The following is an 18,840-nucleotide window of genomic DNA, read 5'->3' as shown; positions in this document are numbered from 1 at the left end:
CCTGCTGGCAATTCATTTCTAAATTTAGATAATGAAGGAAGGAGATATCTGGTTAATAAAAAATAATTTCAGGAAAAAACTTGGCTGACTAGTCAGCTGTCCTTGCTGCAAGTAGGCAACCATCCAAGTGGTAGAAGATACTGTGGTATAATAGGGGAGGAAATTCATGGTAAACCTCTGTGGGCAGCCTCCTTGGGCCCCCTGGCACTCTACATCTATACCAGAGTGGGCAGCGAGTGACTCTATCCTGGAAACAAAGGTAGAAGTCTAAATGGTGGTGAGAGAAGGCTTCTATGCAGAAGACAAGATCAGGCACCCATGAGAGATCATCAGCCCAACACTGACTGCAAAGGGCCCTAAGCCACTGATGGGGCAGCAGCCTTTATGTCCTTGTCAAACTCATGGCATCCTCCATCATTAACTCATCCTCTCCTGAGCATTATTTTGTTCCTTTTGCAGTCGTTTTTCAAAGGAAGTTTGCTCATGCTTAAGTACAATTGATTATATCCAAATTTTCAGAAGGTCCCTGTAGAGCCAGAATTTTTTATGACTCTTTCAAGGCTGGCACCAGTTAGCAATATCTAGCCCTCCATACTCTTTTTTTTTTTAATAAGACTGCACTTGACAAGACTCTTAAATCTTTCTTCCGTTTTGCAGCAAATTTTCCAGCAAGCTTACTTCCCCCTGTTCAATAGCACCCGCTGTTTAACTGATAAACAGCTTCTGAATGAGAGCAAGAGAGCTGCTGAGAAGTAGCAGAAGAGACCCTACATCTCTCACCTCCTGGGAGATCATAAGTGTATCTTTAGGTCGGGCTCAGAAGTTTGGTTTGTCTGTGATGCTACAGCAGGATGCCTAAGAGAATGTAATGTGTTGTGAGCATAGGGGAGCCCAATATCACAGAGCCTGTGTTAGGTGAAAGGCTTCTTGTGGGACAGGTGAGATGCCCAACTGGGGGAGTTGCCCAGAGCAAGAGTCAAGGCTGTTCAAATGCCCGTATACCTCATCTTGAGACTGGCAGGAGTAAGGACCACTCCCTCCTATTCTGGGCCTGCATGGCCAGGTTCATGTAGCCTTGAGACTGAGCCCCACCTTTGCTGCCTTTGAGGTAGTATGAACTGCTGGGTGGCCAGGTTTCAGGTTAAAACATCCTATTTCCTAATAAGGACCTGTCCAGCTAGCACCTGGAATTCCTCTTCATGCAAAGGAAGTATGCCCAGCACCTCACTCTCAGCCAATGATGTACACTCACCCTAAAAACCTCTACCGACCTCCCCAAGGTTTATATACCCCTTATTCTACCCTCCACCCTCCAATAGAAGGGAGCTGTTTCACTGAAAACTATCTCGGAGCATGCGTTTTCTCCCCCACACTCACAACTGGTCCAAAATCTTGCTAACCCACCCACCTGGCTAAGCCTCATCCCTTCCAGTTCAGTCCAGTGAGCGACAGTGTCCGGACACTCCCAGGGCAGAAGTGGGCCTGGACCAATAGCTTCAGGTGTCTACACCTGGCAGAAGGCAAGAAGGGAGGAAGGGAAAATGAAGAGGAGAAAGAGAAAGAAGAAAGAAGAGAAGAGAGAGGAGGGGGAGAGGGAAGAAGGAAAGAAAAGAGACAAAAGAAAGAAGTGGGAGGAAAGAGAGAGAGAGAGATCAGAGATCCATATTTTATTACAGCACCAGTACCATCCATGCAGGTGGGTCACTACCTCTTAAATGTCTACACTACTTATTAAATTTATTCTTTCACAATTCCATTCACATGTATTGTACTTTGATCATAATCCCTCCATTATCCTTTCTAATTCCCCTTCCCTTCCTACTAGATCCCTCTTTCCCAACAAGCCTCATTCCTACTTTCAGTGTGTGTGTGTGTGTGTGTGTGTGTGTGTGTGTGTGTGTGTGAAGGAGAAAGACAGAGAGAGACAGAGAGGCAGAGACAGAGACAGAGACCGAGAGACCCACTGCATTTAATTATGAGTGTTTGTATGAGCATGGCTGGGGATTATTTACTCGAGCAAGGGCAACTTGTTGCAGTAACAGGTACACTTAAACGCAACATGCCGCTTAGAGGGGATAACTTTGAAACCATAGTATCTACCTAAGACATGGACTTCCCAAAGACTAGCCCTAAATGAAGTACTCCACCCTTCTGCAGATGTTCCTGGTCAACTATCTCCCAGGCCTCATTAGCACACAAAAGATACCCACTACCACAGGAGTTATGCCCAGGTCTCTAGATCCCCAAAGACCACCAGGAGTCTGAAGCCTTACGCATTAGCAGAGAGTCTTTACTTAACTCAAGCCCGAGGGCTCTGGAACTTCGCAGATCAGTAGGAGAGCCTCGAAAGGCAAGGTTTTTATCCTGGTTGTGGCAAAGAACAGGTGTTTCCAGTTTGGCAGTTACAGGATTGGTTGACCTTTAGCAAGGTTGGGTTGGCGCTAGGAGATTGGTCGAGCCTGACTGCGAAAGGCTGAACATCTGAGGACAGGATGTTAGGTGCTTTCCTGCTGTCCCCTAGTTGGCTCAGGCCTAGGATGGTTCTTTTCTTGGAACAGTTTTTGGTTTTTATAGTAACTAGGGCGACCTGGAGGACAGGCCTAAGATGAAGTCTAGCAACAAGATGGAGTAGCAATGGCTGGGGTCCCACCAAAACAGAGTAGTTTCTCAAGAACGGAGATCCATATCTAACAATCAGAATAAACTGCATAAGGGGTGGTCAGTTACGACAGCACTGATGGAAAAGAATCTGTACAAGCATTCAGCTGCTTAGTATGCCTACTTGTCTCTCCTTGTGAAATTAACACATACATACACATATATATTTTCTTAGAGTATTTAAATCAGACATGTATCTTTGACTGATTTTAAGAAATTAGACACATTTATTGAGCTACAATTCAAGTTAAAAAAAAAAAAAACCAGGGTTGCAGGTGCTGGCATGGTGGCTGAGCAGCTAAAGGCACTTGCTTCCAAGTCTGGCAACCTGAGTTCAACGCCCAGGACTCACATGGAAGAAAGGAGGAACTAACTTCTACAAGCTGTCCTGATCCCATGGAGAACAGTTTTGCAATTGTTTGCCTTATTGAACCCATTTCCACTAAATGAGATGAATTAAAATGTATTTATCCCACCATTGGGGAACAGTTTGGTTTTTTTCAGTTTTTCACTACCAAAAATAAATGTTGCTGTACACAGTCATATGTATACTTTCTTATACAAATTTACAATCATATGTATTCTTTCTTGTACAAATTTACAATCATATGCATATACTCTTATCACACATATTTTTAGAAGCAAAGTGATGGGCTCAGAAATTGGGCATGCACAGTAGACACTGCCAACATTTCCAGAGTGGCTGGCAACTTGCCACCCTGCTGTGGAAAGCAGGATGGCACAGTACCTGAAAAAGGGTGGTGGAGTTGAGATTAGGCAAGGGGGATAAAGAAGAACAAACCATAATGATATACTTGCACAAACATTAAAGCTATTACATTTTATACTAACAAAAAAATTTTAAAGAAAAGTTTTGGTCATTCTACATCCTTAGCACTTTTCTTTCTGTTAAAATCTAAATTTAACCTTTCTCATGGTTTGTGATTCAGCTTTAAATAGAGTCATGTTTGGCTTTAAAATGGGGACTTAGTCTGAGAAAGATGTCACTAGACAGTTTCGCTCACTGTGAGTGCATCATGGATTGAGGCAGCTATGGTGTTGTCACTAGTCTCTCTTTGTGAAGTTAACACACACACACACACACACACACACACACACACACACAATTAAAGTCAAAAAATAGGGTTTCAGGGGCTGGCATGATGGCTATTATGTGGGACCATCATCTCTCACATGAGGTCCATAGTAGGCAAAATATCACTGCGTAGTTTTGTACATGCATTGGCCTTGATTCTGTTTAATTATGTGACAAAAGTTTTTGGCCTAGAATAAAAATTAAGACTTGCATTTTCGTAAGTATTGATGAGATTTGGAAACATTTGAAGTCTTTGTTGCCCTTTAAATGTCTTCTTTTGGGAAGAAATGCTATCTATCGTAACCTCACTTTTTCCATATTGATTCATAGGGATTTATTTTGTGAGCCCTTCTATTAACCGGTGAGCCAATACTTTTCCCAAACATCCATTTCTCAGACAATAATTGAGAAACTCTTATAATTGAGAAACTCTTATAATTGATAAGGTCAGGTTTAGTACTCTTTCTCTGTAATCAGCATTCTGAAGCCCGAAGTTATTATCCTAAATTATGTTCTAGAGATTTCCAAATGTTTTCATCTGTTCTTTGTATGGGTGATTTTGTATAATACGAAGTAAGTTAGGATTTCTACTATTTGTGTGGATATGAAATCAACACAGCACCAATTACTAAAAATAACATTGTTCTTTCCCTACCAACTTTAAGTGAAAATTTAGCAATAAATGAAAACTATACCTATTCATGGGTCTGATTCTGCACACTAGTATATTCATGTGTCTATGTACCAATAGCACACTGCACTTACTACTGTATCTTCATACAATGACTCATACAATATAAAATCATCCACATCTATTTAAGAATATCTCTGCTCTTCTAGAGTTTGTAAATTTCCATAAAAACTTTAGAGTCATGTTCTTATTATCCACACTAGCACCATAAAAGAAAAAGCACACTGGGTGAAGACAGGAAGCCTCCTGAGTCCCTCAACCTTTGGACACAACACATTTTCCCAATTAGTTGGTCCTTTCAAATTCTATCAACATTTTTGTAAATGGAAGACTGCACAGAACTTTCTATTTCCTCTGTTTCAATGAGTTCTCAATGCTCATTATATTGTAAACTTCAAATTTATGGAATTAACTTTCAGGATGATGCATTATTTTTTACTCTAGACTGTCCTGTGTTAAATTTGTTTGTATTGTTGTTTGTTTGTTTGTTTGTGATAATTGTAAAACATGACAGATGTTTATGAATTGCATCAGTCTCTTCAAAAAAGTAGTCTTATGATCCATCTGTTGACTAAATTTCTCTTCGCTTCATTTCTGAGTTTCCCTTTATGGTTTTCTCTCCTCAGCAACTTTTAGTTCAGTTTGCTACTCTTGCTGACTTCTTGGTGGAATATTCTTAATTTGTCTTTTGGTCTACTGCAAGTTAGGTCTACATGTTCTCTTTGCATGTGGCTGTGCCAGCATTCCAGAAGTCACGAACTGGCATTCCCACTATCATTTATAAAAATATTTCCTCTTTGACCCACGGATAACTCAAAACCACTTAACACTTGAAATCTTTTTGGTAATTTTGTCATTAATTTATAGGTTGATTATAAGTGTCTTAAGTCCTTTTATCGTTGCTGAGAACTGATGTATAACCTTGTATTAATCCACCTGCACACAAATAGGATGTCTGTCTGTCATTTTTAAGTTAATGATTTTATATATATAATTCAGTCATACTTGTCATATGGGTTGTTCAAATCTATATCATTACTGGCTTTTTTCCTTTTAAATTTTACTCTTTTAGCTACTGAGGTATACAAAAATTTCCTACCCTGTGTGAGTATTTGTTATCAATGATGATGATGATGATGATGATGATGATGATGATGATGATGATGACGACGATGATGAGACACACTGTTAGTACACATTAATTCATTTAGTAAATACACTGATTATATATACAGGCTACAGTCTGCCTTAAGTTCTAAATATTGCATTAAGCCTAACTAAAATATGGTACCTGCAGTCAGAAAGCTATTTTTGAAACTCATAAGTTACCTTTAAACATTTAACATGAATGAAGTTTAATCCATTTGAGAAAATATCTGATACCTCCTGGTTCCAAATCTCTCTGAGAACTTCATGAGCTCTTCCTTATGTGGAGGATGTTTTTCTTTTGAATCATTGCTGTCTTCTTAAGAGTCATTAACTGAAATCTTGAGACACATTATAAACCAGAGGTAATATCCAGAACAGCAGGACATGAAAATTATGACTCTGGGCTGGGAAATTTATTTAAGTGGTAAAGCTCTTGCCTACAAGCCCTTGGGTTCAATTCCCAGGAAGGAAGGAAGGAAGGAAGGAAGGAAGGAAGGAAGGAAGGAAGGAAGGAAGGAAGGTCAAATTATTTCTCAATAGTCTTGTCTTTAACTTTTTACATTTCTGTCTACATTATCATGTCTTTTACTCTATATATTGTCAATGTTGCCATTTTCTTGTTGACTAATACTTCATTGGCAAATGTATACCTTAATCCACTCTATATCTCTGTGTCTGAGCAAAAAACAAACAATATTTTTAAAAGACATTGATTCCAGAAGTACTGGGAGTGTTAAGGGGTGCAGGTAACACTACTCACAGAAAGAGTGACTTCAGAAAGCCAGATTCAAAAAGAAAAAAGGGGGAGGAAACCATACATGAACCAGGGCTGTCCTCGGTGTGGGAGCCCATGGAGCAGGACTCAGACTCAAGGTGTGGGTGTTGCCTGGTGCTGCTGGACTGAGTTTCATGTGTGGAAAGAAGCTGGGAATGGCACCAACTGCTACTGGAACCAGTTGGGGTGACAAAAGCATAAACAGCAGACAGATGAAGGAACAAGCCTGTAGTTCCTCCTCCTACATTCCAGCTTGACAGAACTTAATGGGGAGCCAACTAGCAAGGCAGGAATGTGGCTAGGGATGTCCTAACCCTGTGACATGTGCAAAGTAAGAAATGAAGCTCAAAACATCAGCAATATTTAGTAGAGTCTTTGCAGAAATAGTTTAAAGCATTTCTTCATGTGGGGAAGGTTAATATATCCCAAATTAGGAAATAAAAGTCACAATGCCATATACCTAAGCTATATGTATTATGTTGTGTCAGTGCATTAGAAAGTGAAGAATGCCAATAATCACCACAGTACATAGCCGTGGATGTTGAACCTCCTGTGTGACATACATCACAGGTGACCTTGTAAGATGATTGGTGCAAGTACTAAATGTTTGGATTTTATTCTTAATAGAAACTAAAGTTCTAATGTTTTCTTTCTATACTGGTTGGGAGGTATTTGAAAAATGGCTCCTCCTCTTTGTGGAGACCATTGGCGTAGATCAGGGACTGCAAAAGGAGTGGCTTTGAACCCTATCTATCTGCTGCCTGTTTAGATTCTTAATAAAGTTTTATTGGCAAACAACCATGTTTATTAGCTTTTATGTTGACTGTGATTGCCTTTACCCTTTACCAGCATGGTTCAGAACTTGCAACAGACTCCATATGTCCTGCAAACTCTAAAATATTGGCTATTTGGCCTTTATAGAAAAGTTGGCTTGCCCATGCTCTAGACATCACTGTCCAATACAGTTTTCTACAATGGTGAAAATGCTTCATCTCTGTGATTTCCATAATGGTAGACACTAGTTGCACATAGCTTAAGATGTCAAATATGGGGCACTAGAGTTTGTGTGAAAGTCGGACCCCACTCTCCACTCAACTGTGAAGAACGTCCTGTCCATTGGCTAGGTCTGGCTAGGGGTTCGAAGTCCCCTGGAGGCACTCAGAGAAAGGATAGCAGGCTACCAAGAAGAGACTTGATACCCTATGAGCATATACAGGGGGAGGTAATCCCCCTCAGTCACAGTCATAGGGGAGGGGAGTAAGGGGAAAATGGGAGGGAGGTAGGAATGGGAGGATACAAGGGATGGGATAACCATTGAGATGTAATATGAATATATTAATAAAATATATTTTAAAAGGTCTTAAGATGTAACCAGTATAGCTAAAAAAATAAAACTTTCATCTTGTTTCATTTTAAAGGATACATCTGGTTAGTTACAACTGTAGTAATACAACAAAACCAAATAGCAGCAGAAGCGACAGCTGTGAGGACATCTAGAATTTGGAGTTTGGGGTGATATAGTAAAGTATCTGCATGTCCATGCGCCTGAGAAGGCATCGCTCGCACATGCCATCTCTCAGCCCTTTGCAATCAAGTTGGTCACATGACTTGTCCTGCATGCTCGGATGACAGCAGGAGTGATGTGCAGCTCTACAAGGCCAAAGCAATTGCCCAGCTGTGCTCAACTCTGCATCACCAGCCCCTGTGCTGAGAAGCCAGTGCTGTATGACGGAAATAGGAAAGCTCCCCAGCTGAGCACTTCCTGGGCAACAAGGCACAGCTGCAGCCCAATGGGCATGCGCATGAGCCAAGCCAATGGGTTTTGGCATAAGGAATTGAGGTGTGAAGGCGATTTTTACTGCGGCATGACCTTCTCAAGGCTAAAAGGCTGCTCTAAGACAGCTTTCAAGTGGCCTCAGCATGCCTCATTGCCTTCCTTGCCCTGTATGCACCAAAGGAGTAAGAGGAACAAGGTAAGAACCAGAACGAGGCCGCAGACTCAACAGTCTGTTGCTTTTGAGTTTCCTGAAAAACAGTGAGTTTCTAGAACTCTGTGCCACTGGGGTCGGTTTGTCATCTGATACAACAGCTGGCTTTTGAAGAATGGTTCTTCATCTAGGTCCTTGCTTCCTGCTGCACTCCATTTGAGACAGGTCCATGAAAATGCGGAGTCCTGACTCTGCCATTCAGAAGCTGCACAACTCTCAGTGAGTTGACTTCTTTCACTCTCAATCTCAGTTTCCTCTTATTTGAAGTGTGTATAATTATAGCATAATTAGTGTCAGCAATGATCTCATAGCACCAGCAATGATTGATAGTAGCTGTTGGTGTCCCCTTCAGCTCAGAAAACATGTTTTCATTGTTAGGATGTTGAATGTCTCCCTAAGGCTCATGTGCTAAAGGCTTGGCCCCTAGGATGGTGCAACTGGATGGTGGTAGAACCTTCAAAAGATGAAGCCTAGGGAAACTCTGTAGCTCATTGGAGGTGAGTGCTCAAAGGATACTGTTAGAGCCTCGCTGCTTACTTTTCTTCTCTTCAGCTTCCTAGGCAAAAGGTAGGTGGTCTACTTGGTCACAAACTTGCACCACAACGGGCTGCCTCACCACAGGAGCAATTGGTTGTGAAGAAAGACTGACTAGTAAAATGCACCTTTGTCTCTGCTCTTCCTTTTTTGGGAAATAACCCATGATGTGTTCTTCCTTAAACTTATGTAATTCTACCTCGGTATCACATTCCTGGATGCATCACTTGGCCACGCCTCCCTCCCTCTGAACTCTACCTCCAGTAACTCCTGCTCTTCTACCAAAGTCCAGCTCGCATGCCCGCTTCTCAATGAAAGCTCCGGTACCCAAGACAAAATTTGTCCTCTCCTCCACCATCCTCCTCAGAGCTCCCTTGGTACCAGCATGCTTTCTATCTTCACATTCATTGCAACCACGCTCCTGTTTTATTCGTCTTCTGAAAAACATCTTAATGGCCATATATGGTCTTACCTTTGTAGCAACCTAGTTTTCTCCATTAGAATTTCCGCAACATAACAGTCCATTTAATAATCACCAAAAAAATCATAGAAAGGAGAAAGGAAGAGAAAAATAGGTTTGGAGATACAGCTCAGTAGTTGCAAATTTGCCTATTGGGGCCCTAGGTTCAATCCTAAGAAAGATTGCTACTAGAAATCCTAGAAAGGAAAGAAAAGGGGGAGAGGGTGAGGGAGTGGAAAAAAGAGACAAGAGAATGGAAGGAGGGAGAGCAGGGCAGGGTGGGGCAGGGCAGGGCAGTGGGAAGCAGTTCAGGTACCCATAAAACAAAAACCTACCCAGAAATGCAGTTTTTGTCTTCTGAGAAAAAAAATGTGTCTTCCTTTTAAAGAAGTGCAAACTCGTTCTGAGTCATGCAGTGTTCGAAATGAATTTTTAGTTGACAGGCAGTCTATAAAAGGAAAAGAGTTCACTGCAGATTGATGAAGTTGAGGCAGGTTCTTTTCTTCCTCTTCGAGCTTAGGCCCACATTTTCATAATTATTTCTATTTCATTAATCAGTTAACTATAAAAGGCAATTCAAGAGGTGAGAGGGAATATAGTCAGTAACCACGTTATAAATACCACAGAGGGAAATTGGAAGTACCCTATCAGTAAGGCCCCGGCCCTTGCAGAGAAGAAGCTTCATAAAAAAACATGTGAGACCTTTATTACAATCATGCTTCTCTTTGGGGAAGAAATGGCCCCAGTAACGCAATGTAATAAAGCATTAACATTTTTTTAAATAGGAAAAATCAAACCCTGTGGCACGCGGCATAAAAATAGAAAGGGAATCTTATAAGTGCTTTGGAGGGCCAGATAAGGTTACAGCCACTGAGGTTATCATCAATTTCTCTTTGTTGTTGTCCCAAATATCCTACTGCCCAAGCTGATGGCAGTGTAAGTGGGAGGTTATTCCTCCCAGTAAAGGACAAGGGAGCAGTAGCAAGAAAGAAAAAGAAACCAATATTGCTTACGAAACTCAAAGAAAGCCGTGCTGAATTATTTATGTCTAAGTTTGAATGTTCCCTGCTGCTGTGAGCTGTTAGGAAGTCTAAAAAGATAGTGATAGAGTTCCTTCTCCCTCTATCCAAGAGAAGAGCTTCTTTGAAATTGGGGGACCCTTGGAGATGAAGGCCTATATGTCTTTGAGGTTCAGCACCGAGCTCAGGGTTAGCTGAGGTAGAAGTTTACATGAAAAGCATTTCCAGGTGTGCAAAAAAAGTCAGCGCTATCAAATTGCTCTGGGACAAGAGTAGCCAACAGAAGATTGCCTGTCATCCTGAACAGTCCTTCCATGATTTTCAGAGGCCATATGTCTCTCAATTTGTAAGGCAGTCAGCAATTGTGTGCAGTCAACCATGCTGTCTTCATTCGAAATAATGAAAGCAACCAAAGTTCAAGATACAGGGGTCAAACTGAACCCATTCGGCATCCAGGGAAGACTGCTACTTCTTTATTAAGTGAATTGCACAAATTGGGGATCAGCCTAACCAAGAGACGTTTTCCCGAACTGTGGAAGGTCAGGATGGGCTGATGGCTTCGTATCAGCATTCTCAGGGAAGTGAAGGAGGTGCCAAATCTTTGTGACCATACTGCATTGCTCTCAGAGGCTAAAGGGAGAGAGTTCATGACCTCATTCATCAGTGAACAACTAGAAAGATGATCAGACAAAGAAAAAAATACTATAGGTTTCCACTTCAACAGAAATCAGCTTATTTTGGGAAAATAAAGAATATTACTCTAGAAATTTGAGTACAAGCCCTATCTATGCCTATTGAGGTAAGACCCCAGACCCCATGAAGTATACATAAGGGGTCATGGAAGGAGTTACCTCAATTTCCAATCTTCTTCATTAGGAGAGTAAATTTCTTAGTGAAAGTAAAATCAGGTGAAAAGATCCAGAGGATAGAGAAGGAAATATTTTTACTATTTGTCAATTAATATTTTTAGGGCTTGGGAGCTGGCTCAGTAAAGTGCTTGACATGTATGATGGCTAAAATTGATTGTCAATTTGACAGGATCTAGAATCACCTTAAAGACTGGTTGCTGGGCACATCTGTGAAAGGAATTTTCTAGATCAGGTTATTGATGGTAGGAATACAAACCCTAAGTTAGGCAGCACCATTACATGGTCTGGGTCCCCAGATGCATAAAGGAGAGGAAGGGAACTGCACACAAACATGTATATCTTTCTGCATCTTGGCTGCAAATACAACCTAACTAGACAGCTTCCTGCTCCTATGGTCATGACTTCTTCGTCATAATGGACTGTACCCTCTCAAACTGTAAGCCAAAATAAACCCTTCCTCCATCGAGTTACTTTTATCAGTTATTTCATCACAGAAATGGGAGAAATAACTAATACACCTTGCATATATAAGGTCCTAAGTTCAGATCTCTATGGAGACCAGGACAAGAGGATCCCTGGAGCTTGTTGCAAAGCCAGTCTGACTGAATTGGTGAACTCCAAGTTCACTGAGAGACTCTGTCTCAAAAATAAGATAGAGAGCAATTCATATGACACCTGAGGGGGCTATAGAGACAGTTACTTGGCTAGCAGCACCAACTGCTATTTCAGAGGACCATAGTTTGGTTCCCAGTACTGACATGGGTACTCACAACTATTTCATAACTCCAGTTTCTGGAGATTCGGCATCTTTTTCTGATCTCTATGGGCACCAGGCACTCACGCATGTGAATGTGTGTATGTGTGTGTGTGTGTGTGTGTGTGTGTGTATTTGTGTGTGTATTTGTGTGTAGTGTACATATATACATTACACACACACATGCAAGCAAAGCACTCAAATACATAAAATAAAAATAAATTTAAAAAAGAAAAGTTGATATCAATCTCTGGCCTACACACCCACATGCAAACATTTTCACACACATACAAACATACACACACATACAACCATGTGCATACACATACAAACACACATATATGTAAACATATACACACAAACATATACACATACAAACACCTCCACACACAATTATATATATATATATATATATATATATATATATATATATATATATACATAAACACATTAAAAATTTCTTATTTGTAAAAAGGGAAATCTCACAGTAGAAAATATACCCCTAGTTATTTGTTGTTTTAGGTGAGTGAGATTGCAAAATTGGCTTTCATCTTCCAAAGTACAGTAAGTGAGAAAGTTACAATCTGATGACCTTGAATTGTTTCCCAAAGACTGATGTCAAGCCAAGCTCTATACTGTGGTACTATATTCATGAAAACACCCATCCTAACTTCCCTCAGACAGAAATAGACTTGTCTCTTGTAATATCATAATAGTAGAGATCTCTTCTCCAAAGCAACCCCAGTTTAAATAAATTCATAGTCATATTACCTAGACAAGGTGTTTCCTAATTTTACATGCTCTATTGCTTCTTATTTGAAAATAAAATTTCTCTACAAATAGGAAATATCTAAAATAATGTTTTGAATATTCCTAATCTGAAAATCTGAAATCCAAAATACGTCAAAATTCAAACTTTATTGAGCAACATAATGCCACACTGCAAAAAAAATTTTTGTTTCATGAAAAATTGTGCTAAAATATTGTATAAAATTATGTTTTAGGTAATATATAAAAGGTATATATAAAACATGAATGAATTTTATGCTCAGACTTAGATTCTATCCCCAGGATAGGTCATGTGCATATGTAAATATAGTTTGCCCTTTAACAATACCCTTCAAATTACTAAGATCTACTTGTGTAGAGAGTTGGAATTTGAAAGATTTGCAACAATTTGAAAAACAAACCATATGATTTCAAAATATCAGAAAATTAAGAAAAATGTAGCTCAAGAGCAAAAGTTTATTTTGTCTTTAATATGCTATAAATATGCACGAACTTCTATAAAAAATTAAAATTTATAAAAATATATGCACACAAGCATAGATCACACATGGAACCATCCACAGTGGAGAGAAACAAACAAATATAAAGATACATTAAAATCCTAACAGTAGCCACATTAGAAACTGCAGTGGTTATGCATCTATTGCTACTACAGCGGACACAAGTGTGGCAAGAATCCACTTAAAACGCCATATGACACTGCTCTGTGTAAGCAGCTGTGTCTCCACTGCCCTATGTATGTCAGGGTGCAAAGGGCCCTCTCAATTCTCTCACATACTTCTCACAATGTTGTGCATACAACATACAAAATGAGCACCAATTATTAATTACATCACTCCTAACAGCAAGCTATTTGTAGTTACATTTGGGGTGAATCAAAAGTTAGGGTCAAATTTTAGACAGCATGCAGTCAGTGTCCCTAACTCCAGCACTGCTGGGGACTTAGTTGCATTCTAATTTTTACACTTCCACCACTGGCTCTGGCCCACAGGTATCTGGATAAGGGAATTTGGATATCGCACAAAATCATGAGTAGCTGAGCCTCACAATTACACGGCCTAGCAATGAGTTACAAGGTGGTAAGCTAAGGCTAATACATTTGTCCTTGGTTTGGAGAATCTTCCCACTAGTTCTGTGGGACTACATGACTCTATTTGTATAACTGAGTGAAGCTATATCAGCCAGTTTACCAGAGGAAGGCAATCCTACTGACCAACCTCACAGCTGTTGTAGTAATGACTTGGGATGTTTGCTTCTCCACTTACGGCTCCCTTCAAATATCTTCAACATTTCAAGCTATGCTTCAGAATTACCCACGGCAGCTGGGCCTGATGTCTGATTCTCCTTAATTAATTCTTGTATTTAAGCCTCTGTGGTTCTTACCATTTGTTCGTTGTCATTATCACAATATTTGTTTATCTCTCTAAATAAGTTAAACATGAACATTCTGAAATGATCTTCTAGGGAAATGAGAATACTGGAAAATCACTGGGAAAGAGCCTTATGATAGAGTAAAAGGAAAACAGAGTGCATCAAACAGCATGCTTTAATGCTATGTGTCACAAAGGTCATTGAAGGGAGAATGACAGGTAGTACCTTAATCAACCCATGTTCCTCTGATAGGCAAAGTCTGCATGAGCCTCTTATCTTCAAGGTAGCCTGAGGAAGGAAGAAGTGGGCATGCCCTGGCATCTCTGGTAGCAATCCACTACAAGACCAATGAGACTGGGTAACAGGACACCCTATAGAAACAGCCAAATCCACAGAAGAGCTTCATCCTTGAGAGGGGATGTAACTCTTCCAACTCCACCAACCCATCATCACAGCATCTTGCTCAAGCATAGCACAGGTAGTCCTCTCCCAAAGGACTCCCCCTTCAACTTTCCATTGACAAAAAAAATTGCAACATGAAAACAGCACTCTGCTTACTAGAAAGGGGAAGAGTCTATCAATGAAATACTTAGCATCATGCTTTTAATGTCAAAGGCATGTCGTCTTCACAAATGACCCGGTCTTCGCCTTGGACAAGACACTCTTTAATTAGAAGGGAAACAGGAACTAATCCACTAACATGGCAGGCACCACCCCAAGCTAATCTATGATTAAAAGAAAAGTAGGGAAAGAGCTCATCACGCAAAGCTCTCATGATGCCCATCACTACTGTTTACTTAAGCACGAGAATATAAATTCTAAGCACAAGAAGATAATTTCTGCCTGCACAGCTGAGATGTTGGTCACACTGCATGGCTGATTGTACATACATTTTAAAGAACAAAGACTTTTGGCACTTCTTAGTATGGCCTAAGTATGTTTTCTGAGGTGGGTTCTGTTCAGGAAGAGGAGACACAAGAGGCAAAGGAAGTGTTGTCACTCATGCCAGAATTATTTCTCATGTTTCTATAGGCACTCATAACTTTTTCTTATTAAAAACTGTACACGTTTGCTGCTCGTTAAAAACTGTACATATTTGATTCTTGCACACCACTGAAAACATTATCAAAACAAGCCATTTCTCCGAGAATAACATTTTTTTCTTTTCTAAAAAAAATGAAACGCCCCCTCTCCCTCTCTCTCTCTTCTGTGGGGGTGGGAGTTGGGGGCCTGAGGGAGTTGTTTCATGAGGGAGTATGTACATGTGGGTGCATGTATATGGAAGCCAGAAGTCAACTAGGGATGCCATTCTTCACATGCCATCCACTCTTGTTTATTTGAGACAATGTCTCTCACTTGGCTTGATATTCAATTAGGATAGTCCATCTGTCTTCACTTCTCCTGAGCTGGTATTATAAGCATGACCATCTTGCCCAGCACTTTTACCAGGATTATAGCAATGGAACTCAAGTCCCGAAGCCTGCAGAGCAAGCACTTTATTGACTAAAATCTCTCTTTAGCTTCCCTGTGCCCGGTTAATCTTCTAACAACTCTATCACCTAGGTACCTTCAGTTTATACTTAGAGCAAGTGCACCCAAGGGACTAGCGTGAGATCGTTCCAAATTTGATTCCTAAATCAAGCTCTTAACCACTGTAGCAAGTTTAGTAGCCAGAGGTGCCTATTCCACCAGAAGAATCTCAATCAATGTGGAATACACCCAAAACAGCCAGTCAACTTACAATTCAATTTATCTTAAATAAGTATCTAATGAGCACCTGCTACTTGCCAACCATTGTACAATACAGCAAGATAAATCGGATTACTCAAGAAGTACCTGGGCTGGGAGGACGAACTTGCCAACAACCTTGCTATAGACATCCTCCTAGTAACTAAATATTAAAAATGTTTTTTCTGTGATTAATGGCCGTGTATTTTGCTGTGTTACACTTCTCCCCCCAAATTCATCAAGATTGACATATAGGAGATATGTCGTTCAGAATTTTCACCAGATGTGCAGACAACAGCCGTGCGGACAACAGCTGTGTGGATAACAGCCGTGCAGACAACAGCCATGCGGACAACAGTTGTGCGGACAACAGCTGTGCAGATAACAGTTGTGCGGATAAATACCTGTGCGGATTAACAGCCATGCGGACAACAGTTGTGCGGATAAATACCTGTGCGGATAACAGCCATGAGGATAACAGTTGTATGGATAACAGCTGTGGGGATAACAGTTGTGCGGATAACAGTTGTGTGAATAAATACCTGTGCGGATAACAGCCATGCGGACAACAGCTCTGCGGATAACAGCTGTGCAGATAAATACCTGTGCGGATAACAGCCATGCAGACAACAGTTGTGCGGATAATAGCTGTTGTCCTCATGGCTGTTATCCGCACAGGTATTTACAGCCATGCGGACAACAGCTCTGCGGACAACAGTTGTGCGGATAACAGATGTGCAGACAACAGCCGTGCGGACAACAGCTCTGCGGATAACATAGCAATTGTGCGGATAACAGCTGTGCGAACAACAGCCATGTGGACAACAGCTCTGCGGACAACAGTTGTGCGGATAACAGCTGTGCAGACAACAGCCGTGCGGACAACAGCTGTGCGGACAACAGCCGTGCGGACAACAGCTCTGCAGACAACAGTTGTGCGGATAACAGTTGTGCGGATAACAGCTGTGCAGACAACAGCCGTGCGGACAACAGCTGTGCGGACAACAGCCGTGTGGACAACAGCTCTGCAGACAACAGTTGTGCGTATAACAGTTGCACGGTTAACAGCTGTGAGGACTTAGCACTGACAGTGACACTGTGTGAACATGCTAGATGTGTGAACACCACTGGCCAGACCTCCCCAGCGCCACATCTCACCCCTCTCCGGTGGCTCCAGAGAGATTTTTTTTCCCTCTCAGACTCCAAGGCAAATTTTCTAGATATCCATCCACTCCATCATTTTCAGGATAGAATGCCTGTCATTTAACCTTCACCCTCCTTGAATTTTCATCCTGATAGATTTGGATTAAACCACAGACTGATAAATGAGCACGGCTTTGGGGACACAAAAGAGCAGTCATTAAGGAAGTCTTTTCTAAAGGTATGAATCAAAAGTGAGGCTCTTTTGTTTCCCCCCCCCCCGCCAAGTTCGCAGATCGCCTGCAGTAACAGTTTTATTATTGTTATTATTTATTTACTTATATTTCCCTCTTCAGCTTCCAAATGGTTTCCAGCACCATTTCCTGATTGTTTTTCCAAAAGAACAAAAGCATGTCCTGACAGCAGACAGGTCTGTGCCTACTGCACTAGTGTGGCTAGCAAAGGCATTTTATCAATTTGGGATTTAATCCAGGATTAGGCAGCAGGGAGAATAAAAAGGGATAAAGGTTCAGTAACAGGCCCCCTGGCATGAGTCATATGTTTCACTCATACAGACTTAAAATAATTAGAGAGGGGATGCAGTTCACTCCTTCTAGCCCAAGGCGACCATTTTGACAAGGCAGCGCTGGTAATGCGACATTCCTCCTGTACAATTAGCTTCCATTTTGCCAGTTCAGAAAACCACCACCTACTTACATATGGCGTTTATCTTATTTGTGCCTCTGGAAGTTTCCCACCAATGAATACCAACTTAGCTCATGTCTGAATTCTTTTCCATCTCCATCGGACTAGAAAATATCAGCAAGAAAAGAGAAAAGGGAGGGGGCATAAATAGGCTTTCTAAAGCAGTGGTTGTAGCAGGCACAAGAACACTGGATGACTTTCATGAGCTTCAAACGATAGCAGTGCAGTGTCAAGTCACACTGGACATGCCTGGTGGCTCTGTCTCTCTGCCCATTTCTAAAAGAAAATGCCTTTGGAGTCCACGCAATGCTTTATTCGGGGACCCACATTAGTTGTGACCCAAATGTCAGCTTCTGAATTTGCTTGACCTTGTAGATGTCACCTTATTCCTTCAGACTTTAGCAATATTTCTTTCAATCTTCATTTATGGATGAGTGGATATCCTTTGACAGACTCTGAGATTCTGGGGGCAGAGAAGAGCCTTAGAATCCCATGCGTCTCCCCATTCCCCTTCTACAGAATTTTCCACCCTCTCCACAGCTAGCAGCTAGCACTTGTCCCAAAAGCTTTATCGATATGAGGGTATGTGCAGCAAGCCTTTTCCAATTTTAAAGAATGTATGGCCTAATGTGAATGCAAGGGTTCAACGCTAGCATAAGAAAGTCATCTTTCTGGGGCTCAGGAAGAGCCATCATTGCTGGATCTGTGCCCAAGATGGCTACAATGATGGCTCCCAAGATCTCAACTTCATTCTATAAGTAAGAAGGTGGAGGTAGACATGTTTCTCAGCTCCTTCTAAGTTTACATACCACTAAGCTATGCTTGTCGGATACACTAACATTTAAGTAACACACAAGCCCCATATGCCAAGAAGGGTCAAATAGTACAGAATGAATCAGTTAGTGAAATCAACACTACACAGAAAAATGCTCATGGCCTGATGACATTCTCTGAGCTTTTAGTTTAGGACTGGTGACAACCCCAGTTCTACCTTAGAGCTCCCATCTCAGACTAATAATGTTGGGCTACATCAGGACAAAAGCCTAGGCCAAAAGGCTGGTATGGGGGGATGGGAGAGGAAAAATTATCTCCACAACAAACTGATCCTATCAAC

General features: G+C 41.1%; 1 long non-coding RNA gene across 3 annotated transcripts in view; it reads right to left on the bottom strand.

The window, feature by feature from the left end:
• The window catches only part of LOC311587523, a 237,511-nt gene that overhangs the window by 197,729 nt on the left and 20,942 nt on the right, over positions 1–18,840 (bottom strand). Inside the window, exon 3 of one of the 3 annotated variants that reach the window (XR_014775892.1) lies at positions 1,409–1,510. The exons of the other annotated variants lie outside the window; for them this stretch is intronic. This is a non-coding gene — a long non-coding RNA (uncharacterized lncRNA). The remainder of the gene's footprint in view (positions 1–1,408; positions 1,511–18,840) is intronic. 3 annotated transcript variants of the gene reach the window in all.

The sequence above is a fragment of the Acomys minous genome, assembly GCF_964271855.1.
Source record: "Acomys minous genome assembly, chromosome: 2".
Taxonomy (NCBI): domain Eukaryota; kingdom Metazoa; phylum Chordata; class Mammalia; order Rodentia; family Muridae; genus Acomys; species Acomys minous.
Note: the sequence above shows the minus strand (reverse complement) of the source record. Positions and strands in the feature narration are given on the sequence as shown.